Here is a 22,582-nt window from a genome sequence, read left to right as displayed (position 1 = left end):
CTCTTTGGATATAAGGTATGTGTGTAGCGTAGGCTACTGTGTTGGTCACCTTGAGCACACCACACACATTATTCATTCATCTTCCATTCCGCTTATCCTCACTATGGTTGCGGGCGTGCTCGAGCCTATTCCAGCCATCTCCAGGCGAGAGGCGGGGTATACCCTGAACTGGTCGCCAGCCAATCGCAGGACACATATAAACAAACAACTATTCGCACTCACATTCACACCTACGGGCAATTTAGAGTCTTCAATTATATATATATATATATATATATATATATATATATATATATATATATATATATATATATATATATGTATGTGTGTGTGTGTGTGTGTGTGTGTGTGTGCCACAAATGTGTGCACCACATTTGTTGTTCACACACCTGTGAACCACAGATTAAGGTCCGACCCGACATTAGAATCCAGAACCTCAGAACTGTGAGGTAAATGTTCTTTCATTTATTTTTATTTTAATTTACCCCACATCTGACAAAAATGAACATTGGTTAGAGGCTACTATTGTGTGAGATGTACCTACTAGTTTGGCTTGTTACTAGTGCATCACAGCAGTTTACAAGTATGGTTTAATTGCATACTAGTAGGCCAAAAGTGGTACTAATAGTGAAAAAACATTACTGGCTAGACAGAGTGTTCTATTAGTATGCCCTAGTCGTTCTACCAGTGTGCTGAATTTGAGGACAAAGAGTGTACTATATATTGACTTAATGTTCAAACGGCCGTATGGAAATTTTGCCATACGTCATTGTAATTTTTGAGAAGACCCGGCTAGAAATAGTAAATAAAATCCACTTGCTGTGCCTTAGCTCAATAATAGGGCTATCCTGATCAAATCTTTTTAGAATCAATTATCCTGTCGATATTCTATATTCTTGAGACATCGCCCACCCCCCATTTTTTCTTTTTTTTTAACTCCTAACATGGATTTTATTCTCACTTCTGAGGTCTGAACTTCTATCCTTAAACTGCATATTTTGGTACTAAGTGTATGGTATAAACTGTACAAAGTTTGAAAGAACAAAATCAGCCTTTGCTAAATGTTAGCATTCACGATTAGCATTAGTGTGCTCGTGATTACAATTTTAGGTAAAAAAAAGAAAAGAAAAACGCTAACTACCGTTGAACTCATTCGTACATCAAGTTATATGTACATTACACATCTAATAGTGTCTTAAAACCATCTACAGACGGTCCTCTATCAGTTTTGGCAAACTTTATCAGTGGCCCAACACTGTGTGCGTCTGCAATAAATGTCCGTGTGAAACATTGGCGGCGGAAACATGGTTCTATGTGGAACTTTTTTTCTTTTTCTTTTTTTTTTTGGTCCAGGTAGAGCTGCGAAGCAGACATTCTGGGTCGACCTATTTTTGAAGCCGACAAAGCTGAGTTATTCAATTTTCTTTCCCCGTCCTACTCTAGACGCTGCATTTTTATACTCCACCATCTCCACTTTGCTGCAGTAGCCCTCACTCTCGCTTCAAGAAATGCAGACCCTTAACAAAACATTTTAATGTCATGGAAAAATTTATTTATTCAAATTTTTTGAATCTCTGATTTTGTGGGTTTTATGAGCTGGAATCCCAAATTATGTATAAATAAACAAATAAATACTTGAAATTGTTTAAATTGTGGGCCCTGAATCTATAATCTATGAAAGTTTAACTTTTTTAATGGAATTATGGAAATAAATAAACCTTTCCATGGAAAAGACCCTTTCCAAAAAAATTTAATATCATGATATTACATTTTTTATGGACTAGTATTGATGGTTGTTAGTTAGCGTGTTGCGCTCTGACTCCATAAGTGGTCCTCCTCGTTTGTAAGATAATAGTCGCTGATTCAAAAAGAGGGCCCGTGCAATCTCCTGACAAATCCCCCCCGGGGCTCTCTGAGTCACAGAAGTGATGGGAAATTAATTAGATAAAAAGATAAATAATCATAAAATCTCAGATCAAATTATGGCTGGAGATGTAGCTGATCAATCACAATGAGTGCAAGGACACACCAGACACTGGTGGACGCCAAACTACTCGCAGAGAAGGATTTCAGACGTCTATTTCCATTCATTACATTTGCTTCCAATTACAAGTTTCAGCGCCATGATCTGCAAACCTCCCCGCATATAAATATTTTACATTGTTTGCTCTGTTGCTGCCTTAAAACAGCACACTGTGTTCCATCTTTATGTTATCATCCGTGCAAAATTGAGGACAATAATTAGATGAGTTTGCAGCAGGGGAATTCCCGCAATAATGAGAGGAAGAGTAACAATAAAAGGAATTTTGTCCCTAATTAGCATAGCATACGGAGGGGAAGAAGCTACGCTACTCATTATCGCATCAAGATCAGCTCAGTCGATCCCTCTTAAACGGTGACATAAGCTGCTGCTAAGTCATCTACTTCTGACTTTCACGTTACAATTACAGAAACCCTCCATACAATGAAAAAAAAACAATAAACAATGTAACAGCACGTAACTGTGCCATGTACATCATCAGTTCAAAATCAATACTTATCTAATAACACGACAAAAACACCATCTTGTGCCGTGTGAGCACATAGTCTTACGCCGCTGTGCAAACTAGTTCACTGAGCACCATTCGCAACCTCGAAATGTGGACCACTAGTAACGGGATCACCAGTGGCGATTCAAGACAACAATCAGCAATCCAACCAAAGAAACATCAAATGTAATTTCTGAGTTTCAGACATCGGGTTAAGCCCTGAATACATTGGGAAATGTACTGTTAATGGTAAATATGCTTTTAATTTTACAACCACTAATCAGGGATAGTGACAGAGCCCTTCTATAAATTTGACGCTTGTAATTTTGTGTCTGCATTCAAATACATTTACAATATGTTAAAGAAGTGTGTTTAAGATTCAAATGTTCACCTACAGGAGATGGGTTTGGAAGATATCACTCACTATGAATTGGGGGTTTACTGTAAAACTTATTACAGTGCTTAACCTTCCATCTTAACTTAGTGAGAAGACATTTCCAGATGAGGCTTCTCTCAGACAAACTCTCCTTGGACTGAAATCAATAGCAGACTAGACTTAAATGTTAAAAATGTGCTGCATTTGTTGTGTTTGAATGGCCACTAATTGGAGACAGTAACCGAGAGTTAGCTTGTTTCCCTGGTTGAGAGAGAGAAGAAGAGAAAAAAGAAAAAAAAAAAAAAGCAACAGCGAATAACACCTGAGAGGGCCGGGCTGTTTTTTCAATGTTTCTATTTTGAAAGACCGGCAGGATAATTGTTGCCGGCGTTTGCATCAGCGTGCTTGTGGAGAGCCCAGATGTGGACTGATGTAAACTACAGGCACTCACTACACCGACAACCCTCAGAGATGTCATTGCATATGTATTTAAAAATATACATTTATACAATTTCATGATTGAACAACTTGATTTAACTTTGTAAAGTGTATATTTCGATATTATAACTGTCTTTTTAACATTGAGGAATGCTTCCATTCAACCTATTCATATTGAAAACACCTAGAAATGCAAACATGTATGAAGACACACTCAAATTTTGGCTCGCCACGCAAATCGAAAATGATCGAGTGATGGCTCGTTGCTCAGAAAACTTAATCGTTAAAGAGTGAGACCACTGTCCCAATTAGTTCTGCTTTCATTACTTTCTTTGCAAATCAAATCCCGGAATGGCTTGTGATCAACTGTGCTAAACAGGCAGCACAGTGCACTTCTGGTTAGCATGTTTGCTTCACAGTCCTGAGGTTCTGGTTTTGAATCCCAGCTCCAGCCTTCCCGAATAAAGGACTTGCTCTCCCTGTGCTTGCTTGGGGCTTATCCGGGTTCATCCAACCTCTCAAAAAACATGCATGTTAGGTCCATTGAAGACCCTAAACTGTCCATAGGTGTGAATAACAATGACCTAACAATGAAAGACTGGAGTAGCACAAATACCTGATAAATCAGGACCACTTGCATCTACAGTATAAGTGTATCCACATTGGTAAAGTAGTTCCTGCTGCTGTTTTTTCTTCTTATCTCATCTCGATCTGCTCACCTCACTTTTACTCTCAGTCGAATCGTGGCCGCGCGGTCGATGCATCGTGACTCGCTGTGAAGTGCAGTAATCGCGGCGTTGCGGCGGCCAGCAGGCGGATAGAGATGGAAGCAGAATATCAGAAAGGACTGCACGGTGGACAACGAGGGCTAAAAACATGTCATTCTGTGTCAAACAGCTGGCTTTAGTTGGCCATAGATGCGTTCATTAGTCCATTTGTGTGGACAGAAATCATACTTGAGATAATGAAGACATTGGCACAGCAGTCTTATTAGCACAAGTGACAATGCACTCACACTCTGTAATGAATATAAGTAGAAGTACCGATACTTGTGTAATAAAAATATGTCTGGTCAAAGTAGAAGTACTTATTCTACCCCGGTACTTAAATAAAAGTAAAAAAGTACATACGGAAATAAAAAAGGAATTTTTACTGTCAACGATACTGACAGTCTTTTAACATCTTTTTTACATTATGTCATCATCCAAAATCACTGAAAAATCGAACTGACCTATTTTGAGTAAGTAAGGAGCAGAAAATGCAGATATCTGTTTTTAAATGTAGGGAGTAAAAGTAAAAAGTAATCAGAAAAATAAATACTCAAGCAAAGTACAGATTCCAGATAATTGCACTTTGTTAGGAATGGGATTAATCTGTTGTGTGCGAGCTTGATGGAACATGGAAATAATATTGACTTTTGTTCGTTACGTTGAGGTTTATGTCTACTCATCAACCAAAATGCATTTTTATTGGGGAAAAAAGATTGTTTATTCTGTCAAATGTCAGTGATCTTTTTCGAAATCGAGTCATCGTTCGGCCGATTTTTTTTCTTTGACTTGTGGGAAAAAAAAGAGATACAAGTGCTGTATGTGGCAGTTAACTCGACACAACTCACCTCACAACAAGCAGATAGTGAACAATTCTGCAAAGGCTTCAAGGAACAAAAGGACTAATGTTACTGCAGCTTCACTCAGTTGTGACTGTCTTCTCGTGTAGTACATACAGTATGTCAGCAGAAGGAGGAGGACAATGTCCATTGAATTAAAGCAAAACATGGCAAAATGTGTTTAATTCTTTACATTCTATTTAATTATTTAAATACTGTATGGGCGGCACGGTGGCCGACTGGTTCCGCTCATTTCTCCCTCAGTAATGTCAACACTCTGAGCCAATGCTGATTACAAATCCCTTACCCCCACAGTTTCTTTAGCCGTGTCTATGTTGTAATATATTTTTGCACTTGTAGCCATGTAAAAGCAAATACATCTTAATGTCATTCATTTGGGCTCAGTGGCCGACTGGTTAGAGCGTCAGCCTCACAGTTCTGAGGACCCGGGTTCAATCCCCGGTCCCGCCTGTGTGGAGTTTGCATGTTCTCCCCGTGCCTGCGTGGGTTTTCTCCGGGCACTCCGGTTTCCTCCCACATCCCAAAAACATGCATGAATTGGAGACTCTAAATTGCCCGTAGGCGTGACTGTGTGTGCGAATGGTTGTTTGTTTGTATGTGTCCTGCGATTGGCTGGCAACCAGTTCAGGGTGTACCCCGCCTCCTGCCCGATGACAGCTGGGATAGGCTCCAGCACGCCCGCGACCCTAGTGAGGAGAAGCGGCTCAGAAAATGGATGGATGGAATTACTGTATGTTTTTATAAATTTTAAATGTTTTTTATCTATTTTTTATAATTTATTTAAGATAAAAGGCATTACAAAAATGGTTGTTGTTTTTTGAGAGGCTGGAATTTTGAGAGGCACTTTAAGTACATTTGTGGGCTTTTTTGTGAATAACAATTCACTTTGGTTGTCGCCGTTTACCATTTCAACAAGGACATTCGGTTGCTAATAACATTGTGATAATACGGATAATCGTGATCATTTTCGGTATATGAATGATATGAAATCCTCAAACCGTTTCATCGCATTGTCATAAACAGTATATTCTGTATTTTTGTAATTAGAAGGTGTCCCAATATATTTGTCGATAGTAAATAGTCTATTATTATTGTATTTATACCATTCCTGGCAAGCACTGTTACACAGTCAACAACATATACATACTGTATTTGTCAATAAATGCAGATTTCACACACGCGCTCTCTCTCTCTCTCTTTCTCTCTCTCTCTCCCACACACACACACACACACACACACACACACACACACACACACACACACACACACACACGGGTACATACACACGCGCGAGTTGATGTATTGCCTATTACGGCGCAATGCCCATTCTGGCATGCAGCCCAAAGCAGTGGATGCTTTATGATGTTTGGGGAAATATTCCCCTTAAAAATAACTTTATTATCAAATGCGCCTCGAAGAGACAACGGCGACGTGGACGAAGAGGCCGCTCTACAAGATGAGATGAGGATGCGCATGAGGGGGCTGGAGTGCACCGTCACATTTCATGGGCGCTGACATTATAAAGGAAACACCATTTGTACCAATGGAGCAGAAATATAGATACACACAGGGACGCAAGGCCTATATAAAAGCACTTTTCGGTTACGCATCTGCTGCCGCCGCTGCCTCCGTACCTTATTGTCATCCATTCATTATTGTCACTTCTCTGCAAACGCAACCACCTCGGTTGTGAGATAACAAGGCCTCCGACTACAATGCCTGTATTAAAGCTGGGAGCAGCAATGAACGAGCCTTCGCCCCCACTTTTTCACGGAGAATTCTCGAAATGATCATCAATCTTTGACAATGCTCTGCCTACATGAAATCGAAATCAGAATCAGAATCATCTTTATTTGCCAAGTATATCAAAAACACACAAGGAAATTGTTTCCGGTAGTTGGAGCCGCTCTAGTATGGCAACAAACAGTCAATTGACAGAGAATACTTTTGAGACATAAAGACATTCAAAAAATTGCTCACTGAGCAAAAACTGTTTGCTAGTAATGCCGGTATAATTTTATTTTATTTTTTGACAATTGTGCAAAAAGATGCAGAGTCCTCTAGCAATTAGAGCAGTTTGAAATGACTAACAGAACAATAGTCCGGTGCAACGACCATTGGGCGAAAGGCGCCAAGACTTCAAGAAATGTATGCAGTTTAAAGTGACTAGTAGTGCGATAATCTGGGACAATGTCGATTGTGCAAATGTTGCAGATGCTACTCAGGCACATGAGTGGCCAGTATTGGTCAACAACAGATATGCAAATAGTCCAGCGTGGCGAGACTACTACAGTTAGTGCTCGAGTAATGTATAATTGGCCCGACAGAAATGAGACAACAAACTCAAGACAAAAAATTGGCAGCATGTTGCAATGCAATTGTAAATTAACTGTTTAAGAAGTTAATGGCAAGAGTGAAGAAGCTGTTGGAATGTCTGCTTGTTTTAGTTTTCATTATTTGGTAGCGCCTACCTGAGGGAAGGACCTGGAAGAAGTGGTAACCAGGATGTGGAGGGTCCAAGAGGATTTTGCATGCTCTTGTCTTAGTTCTGGCAGCGTGAAAGTCCTCAAGGGTGGGTAGGGGGTACCGAGAATCTTTTCTGATGTTTAGCAAGTCTTCCCTTGTGTAAGTGAGTCGCGTAATGTTTCCAAAGACGAATGAAAAACACAAAAACATAGACAATACTAGCGAGCACGTAACCGAGGCGTTCACACGGGTAGACGCCATCTTGGATTTGGATGAAAGGTTGTAGGCATAAAAGCTTTGTAATTTACAAAAATTGGGGTTCATATGGGCAAATTCTGTCGTAGGCGTAGGTCAAAATATGAGCCCTGGAATTCGTCCAAAATGACTGCTTCGAAGGAAAACTGCCAACGTCCTGTTCAATATTGTGCATGGGTCTTTGAGACTTTTTGTGCATCCTGCTATGATATGCACATAGACACAATTTTGTTTCGATCAATCAAACTGGTGCTGGGGGCTAATTTTTTTTTTTTTTAATATTTTTGCTCAGGTGCTACTGCGTGAGAGACTGCCAGCATGCTCTATGTACATTAGATATCACAGGCAAAAACAAAAAAAAACACTTTGCATTTTAGCGTCAAGTGTACCTGCTTCCGATTGGGGTGCCTTTGAATTACCAATTACCCCATAGGATGCAGTGCTCATTGATAGTGATAGGTATTTGTCAAAAGACGAGCCCTGGAATTTGGCAAAAATGGCCGCTTCAAACTAAAATGCCACCTTCCTCTTCAATTTTCAGCATGGTCCTTGAGACTTTTTCGTTCATTCTTTCATGATATGGTCAAGCAATTCCATGTCAATTGGTGAAACTGGTGTTTGGGGTTTATTTTTTCAAACATTTCAAGTGGGGTGTGACTGAATGAGTTTTGGGCAGTCGTGTTCTAGGACCCAGGGTTTTTTGCCACCAAAAAGGTGACTCATTGGTCTTCAAACCAACAACTGTTAAATCCAGGTGCATTTGGAGATGTTTTGCCTTTGTTCATGACTGCAGTGGATTTAAAGTAAAACAACTGAGATGAAACTGAAGGGTAGATTCGTTTCTGTGATTAATAAGTGGTTACACAAAAATATGGCACTTCCACTGTCAGATTCTTTCGATGCATGGAAACAAGGTAAGAGAAAAATGTACGCATAACGACTAAACTGGCATGACTGGCATGACTGGCATAACGGCGAGAGTGACTTCTACGTGCTGGGGCAGAACCCAGTAGAGTATACGGGTGGGAAAAAAAACGAGTACCGATATAGGGTGTGAAGTGCTGCTTCCACAAATTTACTTGTGGAAGCAGCACTTCACACCCTACTTCACACCCATGGACACATTGCCAAACACAGATAACCCCATACCGCCATTATTTATATTATATATATATTTTTCTTTTTTTTTTTTTGCTGTTTTTTTTAATTATTTTAATAGTGACTCTCAAAGTGTGGTATTAGTACCACTAGTGGTATGCGGGCTCCCTCTCATGGTATGCAAAAGAATCATTGCCTAAGTACAGTTCAGTTGTATTTAACTTTTTTGCACAGAACATTTGCATTTAATCTTTAAGAAATGTTTGTTTTGAAACTTTTATTTAAGGACAATTTTTATGTGCAACAACTTTTATGCACAATATATTTTAATTTACTTATTTTATTATGTAAGATTTTTTTATAATTTTCCTATATTTAAGTGCAGCGGTAATGTTCAAACTGAATAATATTACAGTGGCTTATAATGACATGAAATACACAAACGTTTTTAGGAATAAAAACCTCTTGTTTTTAATGAACACATATGCCTACTCCACTGCTGTATTGTAATGCTGTTTGATAGTGGTGGCTGGAGAGCAAAGTATTTTCTTAGCTGGTACTTGCTGGAAAGAGTTTGAGAAGCACTGTTTTAATACATCGATGATACTAAAAACATTCATGAAAATGCACCTCTGCATTTGAAAGTTGGATCGGCTACCTCTAGAAAAGGCAAGATTATGATGTGTTCTTTTCAGCGACAATAATGACACAAAAATGGATGTATAAGGTGCCCTTGTGTATACATTTGTATGCAGACCTGAGTGAATGACTGAAAATTTGAAATTGCCCTCGTTTAGCCAAAGAGCCAGCGGAGGAAAATCTCATTCCCCTCTGATGAGAAATAAATGCCACAAAGGGTCTATGGAAAAAGTGGACGAGCAGATAAAAGTGACTGTGTAATAAGAGAGAGAAAGCAAAGTGCATCCCATTCTTGTGGGCAGACGGCTTCCAATGAGGCCTGAATAAAAGCACTAACCTCACAATGGAGTCAAATCAGCCACTGAGCCAGATGTTTACTGCACAAACACGTTAGCATCTTCAGGGGTGATGTAATGAAGCCAACACACTAGACGGAACGATAGTGCTGAACCGCCCTAAAAACAAGGCTTGTATGTTAGCATCCAAGTCAAATTTACATATAGTGGCTGTCGGGTGCATCGTTGGTGGGAAAGACTGAAAACAATGTGATGGCAACATGATATCGTGGTGATCTAGAACTTTGTAGACTGACCGTCAACTCATTTCTGACATATCTGAATCATAAAATGAGCTCAGCATGGTTAGCAAACGCTAAATTAGCTGGTGTGTTACCCTACAACGCCAAAGTGTCACTCTGCAGAAGATAATAGAGCCTGTCTGCCTTTCCAGTTCCAATCCGAACCATTGTCGTTTTCTTGACCAGCAGCCAGAGCCATTGTGCACGAGCCTCTGTCATCTGCATACCTCTCTCGCCAATAATGGTAACCGCATCTTCCATACTTCCATTTTCTACAGCGCTTGTCCTTACTGGGGTGGCGGGTGTACTTGAGCCTATCTCAGCTGACTTTGGACGAGAAGCACGGTACATCCTGGACTGGTCACCAGCCGATCACAGCTATGCACAATTTAGAGTCTTCAGTGAACATAACATGTATGTTTTTGGAATGTGGGAGGAAGCAGGAGTACTCGGAGAAAACCCACTCAAGGCATGCAAACTACACACACAGAGATGCAAAGCCCAGAACCTCTCGACTGTGAGGCAACAAGTTTAATACACAAGTAAAAACCTCAAATTTGGCCTTAAACTTATGAGGAAAATCCCCAAACTCAAAGCTGATTCCAGAACCTGAAGTCAATCGGATCGACATAAGACGCGGCTCAAACTCACTCGGGCTGTATTTTGTCTTTGCGTTCCCTTTGAAAACATGGTCATATTGTACACTCCACCAATAGAAAGTGAATACCAGTCAAGCTGAATCAACACACACTCATGGTTCCCATAAGTGTCTTGTACAGAGTCATAAGTAATAAGTCAGCCAGACATCTCCGCTCATTTCTCCCTCAGTAATGTCAACACTCTGAGCCAATGCTGATTACAAATCCCTTACCCCCACAGTTTCTTTAGCCGTGTCTATGTTGTAATATATTTTTGCACTTGTAGCCATGTAAAACCAAATACATCTTAATGTCATTCATTTGGGCTCAGTGGCCGACTGGTTAGAGCGTCAGCCTCACACTTCGGAGGACCCGGGTTCAATCCCCGGCCCCGCCTGTGTGGAGTTTGCATGTTCTCCCCGTGCCTGCGTGGGTTTTCTCCGGACACTCCGGTTTCCTCCCACATCCCAAAAACATGCATGAATTGGAGACTCTAAATTGCCCGTAGGCATGACTGTGAGTGCGAATGGTTTTTTGTTCCTATGTGCCCTGTGACTGGCTGGCAACCAGTTCAGGGTGTACCCCGCCTCCTGCCCGATGACAGCTGGGATAGGCTCCAGCACCCCCGCGACCCGAGTGAGGAGAAGCGGCTCAGAAAATGGATGGATGGATGTCTTTCAATTGGTTATGAGCTTTGTTTTTAGGGCTTGGAGATCAGTCATTTTTAAAACGCAGAAGAACAAGTGTGAGTCTATGTGAAAATACAAAACAGAATTTTTGTGAAAACTGGCCCTGTTTTGTCCTATATAATGGAATCAAGTAGTATTTTTTTAGAACGACAATGTTTATTAATCCCAGGGGAAATTTCCATTCTGTTATTGATCGTGAACACTCCCTCCAAAAGTATTTAAAAAGTATTAAAACAGCGGCCAATTCTTTGTACTTTTGCTGTAGACACACGTGTACGTAAAAGTATAACTGTTGATCTCTTGTCTCATATTAACCTTTTGAGTGCAAATCCAAATGTTTTCAGTCTACAGTGAAAATGAATTGACCTCACTGTTCCATACACTTTAGGTGAGCAATGTATTCCCAGGTCACAATCAGGATCCTATTAAGGTTGCACAAGGAGTTCTAGCATCAAGGAACCAGTTCCAGTATGCATGCGTTCCAAGTCTTGAACCATCCGTCCCAAGCCAAGGGGTTCATTTTGAACTTGAATTAAACTGTCTGGAATTCAGAACATTTAGAACATTTAACATTCTTTTAGGTTAAAGGTTCAATTGGCTGATCCAACGCTATCTTAAGACCATGGATGATCGGTCTATGTATGCACTTTGATATAGCATTTTATCACCATATTTAATGGTCTACTGTATGCTTTTGATGTGGTTTTTGTTTTGTCTGTGCAGAAACGTGTGTGTGTGTGTGTGTTGGGAAAAATGAATCAAATAGATTAATTTTGCATTCACAACAAATTGAAACAAATTGCATAAGATGATTTTGTATCTTTAAATACCGCGTCTGAAAGGCAGCCGTAGACCGGCATCGCTGTGCGTAATGGTTACTGTGGTTACATGTGACAAAAAGGAGGTGCAGGCAAAATGAGGCAACTGTTCATGCTTTTCAAATGCCATAAACAAAAATTATTGTGACCTTTTTTTTGTATTCAGCAATGCAATTTTGTCCCTTCTGAATGATTATAAAGGCTGGAGCCAGTTACAAGCAGTCATGCCATATTACCTACAACATAACACCTTTCAACTCTGCATTTACTTACCGCTGGGTCATTTCAGCGCACTGTGACAGTTGGTGCTGGCAACTCCCAGAGCAGTTTTTTGAGTGAGCTTTTTAAACGCAATGTTACAGAGGCTTGGCAGATAAATCCAATTGCCATACACATAGATTAATTTGTCCCGAAGTTAATCTAATCAAAACACGGCTTGCTGGCTTCCCACAAATTACCAGAGCATTGCTTTCCTCGCCGGCACGGTGGACGACTAGTTAGCACATCTGCCTCACAGTTCTGTGGACCGGGGTTCAAATTACGCCACCCCCCCACACCCCACACACACACACACACACCCATTCCCGCACACCTGTGTGGAGTTTGCATGTTCTCCCCGTGCCTGAGTGGGTTTTCTCCGGGCACTCCGGTTTCCTCCCACATCTCAAAAACATGCGTGGTAGGTTGATTGGGGACTCTAAATTGCCCATAAGTGTGAATGTGAATGGTTGTTTGTTTCTATGTGCCCTGTGATTGGCTGACAACCTGTTCAGGGTCTACTCCGCCTCCCACCCGAAGGTAGCTGGGATAGACTCCAGCAGCCTGTGACCCTAGTGAGGAGAAGCGGTAAAGAAAATGGATGGATGGATTGTTTGCCTCTTCCACTAACAGTTCCAATTCCATCACTTCAAACTTCATTTTGCGCTTGTGATACTTTTCCAAATTTTACAGCGAGAAAACCATCGGTGCAACCTTAAGCACAGAATCCTTTTAAAAATATGCAGTCCCCACCACTTTTACACCCGTTGCCAACAGCGTGCACAATCTGTGAGAGTGAACACGCAATTCAGCACCCGCCATTTGAGATCTTGGTAAATCAGGCCCTTAGTGTCAACTGATGCTTCTTGTGGTTTTGAAAAATGGAGTCGCTGCAACAGACGACATAGAAATTAAACAGGAAGCAGGACACAGACATGTCTGATCCATTTCCAAATGGGTATCTACAGTAGCTAGCACTTTCTCATTTTAAACTTGGAACTGTGTCTGTAAATCCAGCAGAGAGACGAACAGACCATTAAAACACAAGGAAGTGTTATCCATGTGTCTCTCCACACTTGAAATGGCTTTGGGTGAAAATTGCTCTTGCTGCTGTGTTACCATCACATTATCACCTGTTTTCATGTACTCTCAAATTATTTTCAGTCAATATGCTGAGTGCTGTATTTATGACAGATGGATGTTGGAAAAAATTGTGACACCATAACATTTCAAAATCTCTATAAATTGGAAACCAGCCAAAATTCTAGGAGTTGCCCAGTCAGCAGTACCACTCAGTAAGCATTTCAAGAATTAAATAAAGTGTTACCGTTTTTCCACACCTGTTTTTCGTGAAGCCACCATTGAAAGAAAGAAAAGGATCCCTGCAAAGGGAAGAAATATGACAATGACCATAATGACGGAAATTGTACCTATTGTAATGTGGCAGTAGGTGTTACGAGGTTTTGAGGTTACAAACGGCACGCAATGAACTATAATACATGGTCACGCTTCCCAAGAGGGCATACTCATTTACTGACATACTTGATTATTTTACATTTATGGCCTAATATTTGTATCTTATTATATGTTAACTACCTAGCTATGACTTGCACATATTGAACATACTCCCACCTGTGGACCCAGTCGCCTTTGCTTATACCTTAGTGATTGATAAAAGTGTTAAAGCACACACAACAGGTCTTAAATCTCAAATCAGCTCAGCAAAAGTGAAGTACTGTAAACCATCATCCGGACTTGTCTCCACCAACAACTGGTTTGGGACCATTAAAAGACTCTGATTCTGACCGTGTTCATTCAGTTAACGAATAAAAGTACAGTAAAGTCCCAAAACGATCATTTTTAAAACAAAGTCATAGCGTGAATAAATCTTAAAACGCTACCCTTGTGTTTCCGTGTTTACAACATATACGCAACCTTCCTGAGATGATGACACAGTAGTCTCAGTTGTTGCATAACAACAACTGGGACTACTAACGGTGGATCACAGTGTCGCGTGCTGCAGAAGCTTCTGAGCACACAAATGTCTCCTTTCTTGCTTGCTTCGAATTTCCCCCCCCCCCCCCATTGTACTCAGTGTCTTGACATCATACATGCTGCTTCTTCGGTTTTTGTTGACTTCCTGTGGCAGTGTCACAGCGCTACTTACAGGCCTGGCCCATACACTACTTTGTTTCCGCGCTTTTGCTTGTTTGATTTTTGCCATAGTAACACAGGACATGCAAGACTGTCCACTGACACATCACAGTAAGGTATATTTTTGTTCTCCCAATTAAAGTCAAAGTTTGCCTTGTGTGTGCACCTCATGTCAATATCAAAGGTCTTGGCGATTGTCCACCGTATCAATGACCCATCGCACCTGATTTGCAAGGTTCCATCTCCCTTACGAGGAGTTACAGTACTGTAAGTGGCGCTTGCTCAGGTGAATTGCCTCATCACACACATTGAAGATTTGCTCAGCGAACGCCCCCGCCCGCTTGCACCTGTCATGCCTTAACTACCGAATGGCATCTTTATAAGGGATTTTAAGCCTGACGCGTTTTGCCTTTCAGCGCTGCCGTAAAACACAGCAGTTCCTGTTTATTCATGCGGGGATGGAGAGGAGCACAGCTGGCAATCAAGTTCACTTGAGTTTGTGTGTGGCTCACGATCAATGACGCCAGGAAGCTCGTTTGCTTACTTGGCATGAGTGTGGAGATTACAATGAGGGGCTTGGATTATTTTATTTATTTGTTTGGAATGTTCTGATTGGAAATTGCAAGCATGAAGCAAAAGCAGAAAGTCATTTCCTGTGATTTGTTTCAAAAGGTAGAGCTGAAAATGACAAAGTGTTGTCTCCACCATTAAATGAAATCAACCAAAAATTAGTGATAAATTCTTAGTCAGCCAAGTCTGGTTATCCAGAAATTATTCCCATTTCCCATTCCCACCGGGGATTCACATCTGGGCACACTCCGCCAGATATTTAACAAACTTTAACTTAATTATAATGATTGGATTGAAGGTGAAATGTCTCGAAAAAGCAGGATCCAGCCAGAGGTGGGGAACTCGAGTAAGTTGGATTGGTCAATTCTACAAATTGCTTGGCTAAAACTCATGCAAGACTTGGTGTTCATAGGACTGAACTTGACTTACACTTGGAAAAACGACTTGCAATGTCTTGCCTGTTTACAGTTGAAAATCGTGAGAACATTTTCAGGAAATTGTGCTTTTGTTTTGTTTTAGAAGTAAGTTATTTTTTGTATAGTGCGCACAAACCTGGCAACCCACTGAGTAGGGTGTGATATTGAGTGAAGAAGACACAATTATTAAATTTGGATTCAAGGATTATAATGTATTTATGAGAACATCAACTGGCAAGGTTCGCAACTCAAAGATAAAATACACAACAACTACAACAACCTAAGAGCTGGTCAATTATTAACTAAGCTTTAATTTGGATTTCTGTTTAATTGAGGAGACAATAAAGTGATAAACAATACGGAAATTGGTTTGGGACTGGATTGTGAATCTGTTAGTTCAGCTAACTAATGCAAGTAGGCTACAGATCGTGTTGACGCTACATGCTAATACTGAGCTCAAAGTGGCTAACGTGTGAATACTGTTTTTGTGACTGAGCAAGGTTGTATGACTTGCCCTGTGGCTTGCATAACGTGACTGATTATTGCCCCAGTAACTTGGGACTTACAACTTTCACATACATGACATGCTCCCCCCTCCGACACCAGCTGCCTTCGATTCTACCTTAGTGGCAGTATCAAACCATAAACAATTCCTAAATCTGAAGTCAGCTAAGCAAAAGTGAAGAATGCTATCTTTAGGACATCGTCTACCGTCCCCCGACTTGCAACTGTGACACACGCGTGTTTACACCACCACTTGCGACACGTACCGTGCAACAGTGCTTCTGTCTGAATGGATGAGCTGGTCGTCAATGAGCAGAATAAGCCAAGGCGTCCATGTGTAGTGTCAGAGTGCAGCCTCTGAGAAGGTAACGCCGCTCCTACCGTGAGAGGTAAAGACATAATAGGATCATGGGCCGACCATCTGGCCTCATTGCTGACACACGCCACATGACTATAAATACTAAATAATGTTATTAGCTGATTTTATCACTCTTATGGCTTTGATTCAGTATATTGTAGCGACGTCAACACAATTGAGACTTTTCCAACAGCACTGGGTTGATGATATAGTATATTTGTTGCATATGTATTATATATTGTATATTATAGTCGGAGATGAACTCCGCCAAGAATGAACTCTTGAACTGCAGCGTGGACCCTGGCAACTAGCCACTGTCCCTTACTTGACCGGCCTTGCATCACCGCTACACAGTGGCAGTCCTAGCTTGAATGGAGCCCTGCAAGACACCCCCTTAAGGCTGCCGCACACCGCGCGATGCGGCCGACCCCAATTAGACCGGACCATCGCAAAAAAACGACAGTTGGCGTGGACCCCCGCATACTCACAATTCACCATCCGCGGATTCACCTATTTAGATTTTTTTCAATTGTTTTTCTTTTTTTCTCAATTATTTTTGTTTTTTTCTTTTTTGGAGGGGAACTAACCCCGAAAACGCTTATTGGCAGTTTATCCTCGCTTGTTCAAGAATTTTGGGGGTTAAAAAAAAACACTTTTTTTTTTTCTTTTTTCAGTGCAATTAGAATGGGCATAAATTATCTACAGATTTTGGCTATTCGTGTTTCGGCCCCGCTCCTATCCCCTGCTAATAGTGGGGGTCCACTGTACTTTACAATTTGACCCACACAACAGGAGACATTTGAGTTGAAGCAGCAAATATGTCATTTAATCTATCACAGTTTCCAGAGATACGACCACAGGACAGTTAATCCGGCTATCCATCTCATTTGAGGTAATGTTGGCTGATGATTGTCAGTGGCACGGCATCCTTACAGGAGGCTGCAGTTGATTATCCTGGGGAAGCTTCTGCAGCCTGGATGCGCTCACGTCCATCATATTGGCACTGCCAGCTGTCACGAAGCATCCCGCGTCCATACAAATGAGCAAAAAACACACACACGCTTTCTGTCCCGCGTTGCTTTATGAAAAAAAATTAGGTTAGATTCAATCGTGTGTCTCAGGCCTTGACGAGAAACAAATAAATGAAGAGGGAGTTACTGCTGAGCGAGCCACTTCATCTACCGTGCTGCCCCACTCTGCTCTGTGTCTTTGTGTGTCTACATCAAATGCTAATTGCCTCCATTGGAATACGATAACAAGGGCTGCACACAGAGAATGGCAAATGTGAACTGCAGGGAGAGCTCCAAAACACAAAAGGCACTGTACACAGTGAACCCTCTCTTTTTGTCAATAGCAAAGATATGTGAATAATGGACGCCTCCACACTACAAATGTGCATAACGTGCAACTCTATATCTAGCCCAAATTATGGTCAAAAACGCTTAAATATTCATCTTGCAACATTCATATTAAAACTGGGTGAAGGATGATTTGATTTTACAAACTGCGCTAGAAGTGGGAGGAAACATATTGACGTGAACTTCACTACTTCGCAACCCGTAACTATTCCAACTACTACTTAATTTCGTTTTGAAACATATTTTACAAATGAGTTGTGTTGCCCAGCCTATTCGCAATTTGTTACCTGCAAATTGACCTCTTCGCTGATTTTGCTCTTCTCTGTAATTACTGACAGTCAATGTATGTGCTCTTTCTGAAAAGCCTTCAGGTGACGCAAGATGGCACCAAAACCCTGTCTAATAAAATAAAGCAGTGCTTTGGCGCCTTCTTGTGAAATATCTGTGCGAAGGAAATATGCTGAAGTGAGCTTGTATTACACAGTCCAAAACCTTGAATAGAATAAAAGTAGTGCTTTGGCATCATCTTGTGGCATCTTTAGGCAATTATAAACCTTTTGGGGGCAGCGACAATTATTTAATTTTTTTTTTGCTATTCACAGCAGGGCTCAGCCTCTATCCCACAAGCCATCCAGACCTTTCTCTGCATCATCTTGGGAAGTTTACCTTTACACTTTCTCCGGCGTCAAACCCGCACAGACGAGAGGGTGTGCTTCTCCGCAACGTAGGGTCTGTCGGTCGGTCTGTCTGTCTGTCTATCTATCTAGATAGCAAGCTAGCTAGCTACTGTATCTAGCTAGCGATCTAATTGCATCTAGCCAGCTATCTAATGAATTTTAGGTTTTCTCTTGAAACGGATACTGACAAACCTTCGCACTCACATTCACACCGTCACTGTGTGGGAACACATGCACACATGGGGGCACATGAACGATCATGGGTGGGGTGATATTCTCCAAGTGCTTTCTGAATGGCGCAAGTACTTGTGGTCTCGTTTACATCAGGTCTGCTTGCAGTTCTGTACTAACGCACTTTGCGCCATCAGTGCACTTCTACCGCCGCATTTAAAGGGAATGTGACGAACCGCTTTGATTGGACAGGATTGAAGTGGTCACGCCCCCAACGACGCAGCAGATGTCCCTCTTTTAAATGGGCTTGGGTGCGCTGGTCCACAAAATTAATAACCCCGGGTCTAACCTACCTCCGTGCAGCGTTATGCCACGTGTGGCGCCTGATTTACGCCAGTCACGAAAACACAGCCCCAAGTCTCAATGACTCAACTTTCCATCTCTGTTCCAGAATGACGTTTACCAAAGGGCCCTTGTGTCCTTCACAGCGTCCACATATTCATTTTCCCCAAAAATATTTTACAAGAAACCAAAAGGTGAGCGAGAGGATGAATGGTTCTTGCTCTGGTTTGAAACAATTAATAGTGACCACCAATACTTCTCCCAACCCCCTCTTACATGGGCAACTTGTGGTAATACATAAAATATCATGTGGATGATACAGTGGATCGAAATAAGGAGAATAAAATCATACAATTTAGTGTTTGGACAAAATGTGTAGAAAACTACGTTTCTACAGTCACAAAGCAGTGTGTTTCTTGGTTGTATATCTGTAAATAAATTATTATGTTGCCATTTAAAGGCATTTCTCGATGTTGCTTTTGTTTATAGTTTGATGTGTCACAAAAGCAAAGAAATAATATCAGCAACAAATTCATTGTTCTCCTTTACATGTTTCTTTTTGCAAAACGTTTTTTTGTCAGAAACCGGTGTTTTTGATTAAATCAACCCATGTTCCACTCCTGATTACTAAAGAAGAGAAAGGGTTCGAAAAAAAACTTGTGTTCTGGTGAAAGAAAAAAGTCTACGCTTTCTTTTGGTAAGTTTGTTGCTTATATTGCTTATACTTACTGTATATTGAACACAATATTCTGTGGGTCTTGAAAGAGCAGTTGGCTGGCAGTGAATGACTTAACTTTTATTGTTTTTGTACAACACAGTACTATTTTTTATTTAAAACACGTAACAAAAAGAAGGTAATTTTTTTGGGGTGGTCTGGAAGGGAATTTTGAGGGGAGTTTTGATTTGAGTAAATTGAGTGCCGAGCCTGGACATGGAACGAATTCAACTCATATGTCAAGGTACAAATGTTATTAAAGGGAATATCATTTTATCTTTCAGCAATTGACAGTTATAGATGGTAAAAAGTTACATTAAAAAACGTGACCCTAACCTTAAAAAAATGTATTCTTAACAGGTTTTGTTGGCCCTTAGAGTTCCGTCTGCACATGTTCACTCTTCGTTGGTTGTCAGATGTTGTGCTGCCCATTTGTATTGACCATAATAGGTTAAAAAAATAAATGACAACATCAGGGAGAGCTCTGGAGTATATAAGAAATAAAACATCCCTTACAGCGGTGTTTAAAGTCATATTTCGGGTCATTCTGGGTCACTTGAGCAGTAAAAAGACATCCACCTGTCAGCTTACAAGCGCAAATAAAATCCTGCAAAGGAGTCGGACGAGGCTCGGGAGATTCGCCCTCACAGCCGTTGGCATTTGAAAATGAACGTGACGTGAAACCTCGACCTCAGCGTAAAGATGCAAGAAGGTGTCGTACATGTGCCACTGTACTGGCGCCGAGGGAGAGGTAATGATGTGGAATGTAGTATTGCGATCCTAATTAGCTCCGGCGCCTTGTGACAGGATGTGGCAATATGTTCAGAGCTCTTCTGACATCTGGCCATCATTTTGACATTGTCATAATAATGTTTAACGTAATTGCATTGATGTCTGTAAAGCTCATTATTAGCCAGACATCATAAATAGTTAGTCAGATCTGTCAGAATCTTAATTATACATTGACTAAACAAAAGTAACTGTTTGTAGAGAAACAACAATGTATTGAGCAATATTTACAGAGAAAATTTATATAACACCATAAATGTGCTTGTAGCTCTAAATATGTACAGATTTAGAGCAGATGTACAGTGTTCCGCTGTTGTAACGCAAGTCAACATTTGTGCCCGAGTTATGTGGCAGATCTTTAAGTGATAAATCGAGGGTTTTTTTTGTTTGTTTTTACCCTAACCAATAGAGCAGAGAGAATATGTGCCTCGGGCCGGTCGATCGCAAAGGGAGTGTGGGTCGATCCCATAGTATTGAAAAAAGTATTGTTTTGAACAAACTTTTTTTTGTACAAAGTAGACGTCAGCCAATCATCCGTCCTCACTATGAAATTTGTCACTTAATTGATGTACAGGGCGGCCAGTCAGACGTCGGACCTTTTCTGGCGCGTGGGTCATGTGCATGTGCATACAACGGTGTTACGTGCCGCAAGCTTGCCAGTTGCATTTTTAGCCTTCAATTTGTTTTGTCGACTCTAAAGACAGGGTGTATAAATGAGTGGAGTACTAAGTAAGAAACCAAAAACTTGCCACTTCCATGCAGAGTGGGAGGAGGACTTTTTTTTTTTTTTTTTTAAATGTCATTTTCGAAGTGAGTTTGCCTCATCTGCCAGTGTACCATCGCAACACCGAAGAAAGAAAATTTGGAGCAGAATTTTCTGGTTGTTCATAAAAACTACGACACTGACTTCGCACCGAAAAGCAAGCTGAGAAGGAGAAACGTGAAGGAAATAAAAATCCCACTTGTCCGGACAACAGTCATTTTTCTCACAGCTAAGTTCAAAAGCAAAGGCAGCCACCGAAGCATCGTTACGGGTGAGTCATTTCACCTGTGAATAGAGATTAATATACTATATATAAACACGACCTTGTCTATAGTTCTGTTTTTTGGGGTGTTTTTTTTTTGGCGTAGGTCGAATCTGAGGACCAGACCACAATTTCAGATAATTACGGATGGCACACAAAGTGAACTTACAAGATTTCCTAATGGGCCCCAATGACAAGACTCAACAATATTATTGTTTTTTTTGTGTGCGTGCAAACATCTCTTGTTTCAGTGTATTATTTTAAACAAACTGTTTACTTTACATGTTGTAACAAAATACGCATTTCTTCTCAATTGTTAATCTGTGTTTGTGTCATTACTGTTGCTCAAATACATGGCTTTATAAGAATCTGGTTTCTTCTGATACTAGTCCTCATTGGGGAAATTGTAATTTATAGACTGTTAATGCACTGTCATCGTACTAGTACTGCTAAATGTGTTACATACATTAATTGTATTATGCAATATGGGTTCATACGGTTGTGCAAGGTGCACCAACATATATTGTACATGCAAATAATTTTCAATATATATATTTTTTTTTATATATTTGCATTTCTATCGTAGGTAGATCATTTTGGTCATTTTTCACCAAAAGCAGCTCGCATGCTGAAGAAGTGTGGGCACCCCTGATATACAGTATAACTGGACTTAAACATGTAGGAGACATGCGTGTCTTTGAATGTAGTAGCTTGTTGGGAATATTGAAATTCAATGTTATTGTTTATGTACACATATGTGTAATTTTTGACCAAAATTTTATTGAATTGTTTACCAGTTTTTATTATTTTATTAAAATGAGAATAATCAATGGCAAAAGCCACTAAATTTATCATTTTTACTGGTGTCTTGCCAGTTAACTATATTCCCATCTATCGAGGTTTAACGTGTGAAAATTAACTTTGGTTGATGTTGTTAACAATTTCTAATTAGGGTTGCAGATTTTATTTTATTTTTTAATTAAAAAAACATTCTGCAATGTATTCACAGCCCGTCTGTAATTTTTAGTGTTTGTTTTGTTTTAAATCAATATCCTCCTAATACCAATCTTCGGTTAGGATAATGGTTATGTGAAAT

The 22,582-nt window shown here is 40.5% G+C and overlaps 1 protein-coding gene across 1 annotated transcript in view; it reads right to left on the bottom strand.

The window, feature by feature from the left end:
* The window catches only part of shank3a (SH3 and multiple ankyrin repeat domains 3a), a 219,495-nt gene extending 203,095 nt beyond the window's left edge, over nt 1-16,400 (bottom strand). The window contains exons 1-2 of the mRNA XM_061677680.1: nt 16,318-16,400; nt 13,748-13,789 (exon numbers count right to left, since the gene is read on the bottom strand). The gene's annotated coding sequence lies outside the window, so the exon portion shown is untranslated. The remainder of the gene's footprint in view (nt 1-13,747; nt 13,790-16,317) is intronic.
* Between the last annotated feature and the right edge of the window lie 6,182 nt (nt 16,401-22,582).

Source organism: Phycodurus eques, chromosome 5 (assembly GCF_024500275.1).
Source record: "Phycodurus eques isolate BA_2022a chromosome 5, UOR_Pequ_1.1, whole genome shotgun sequence".
Lineage (NCBI taxonomy): Eukaryota > Metazoa > Chordata > Actinopteri > Syngnathiformes > Syngnathidae > Phycodurus > Phycodurus eques.
Note: the sequence above shows the minus strand (reverse complement) of the source record. Positions and strands in the feature narration are given on the sequence as shown.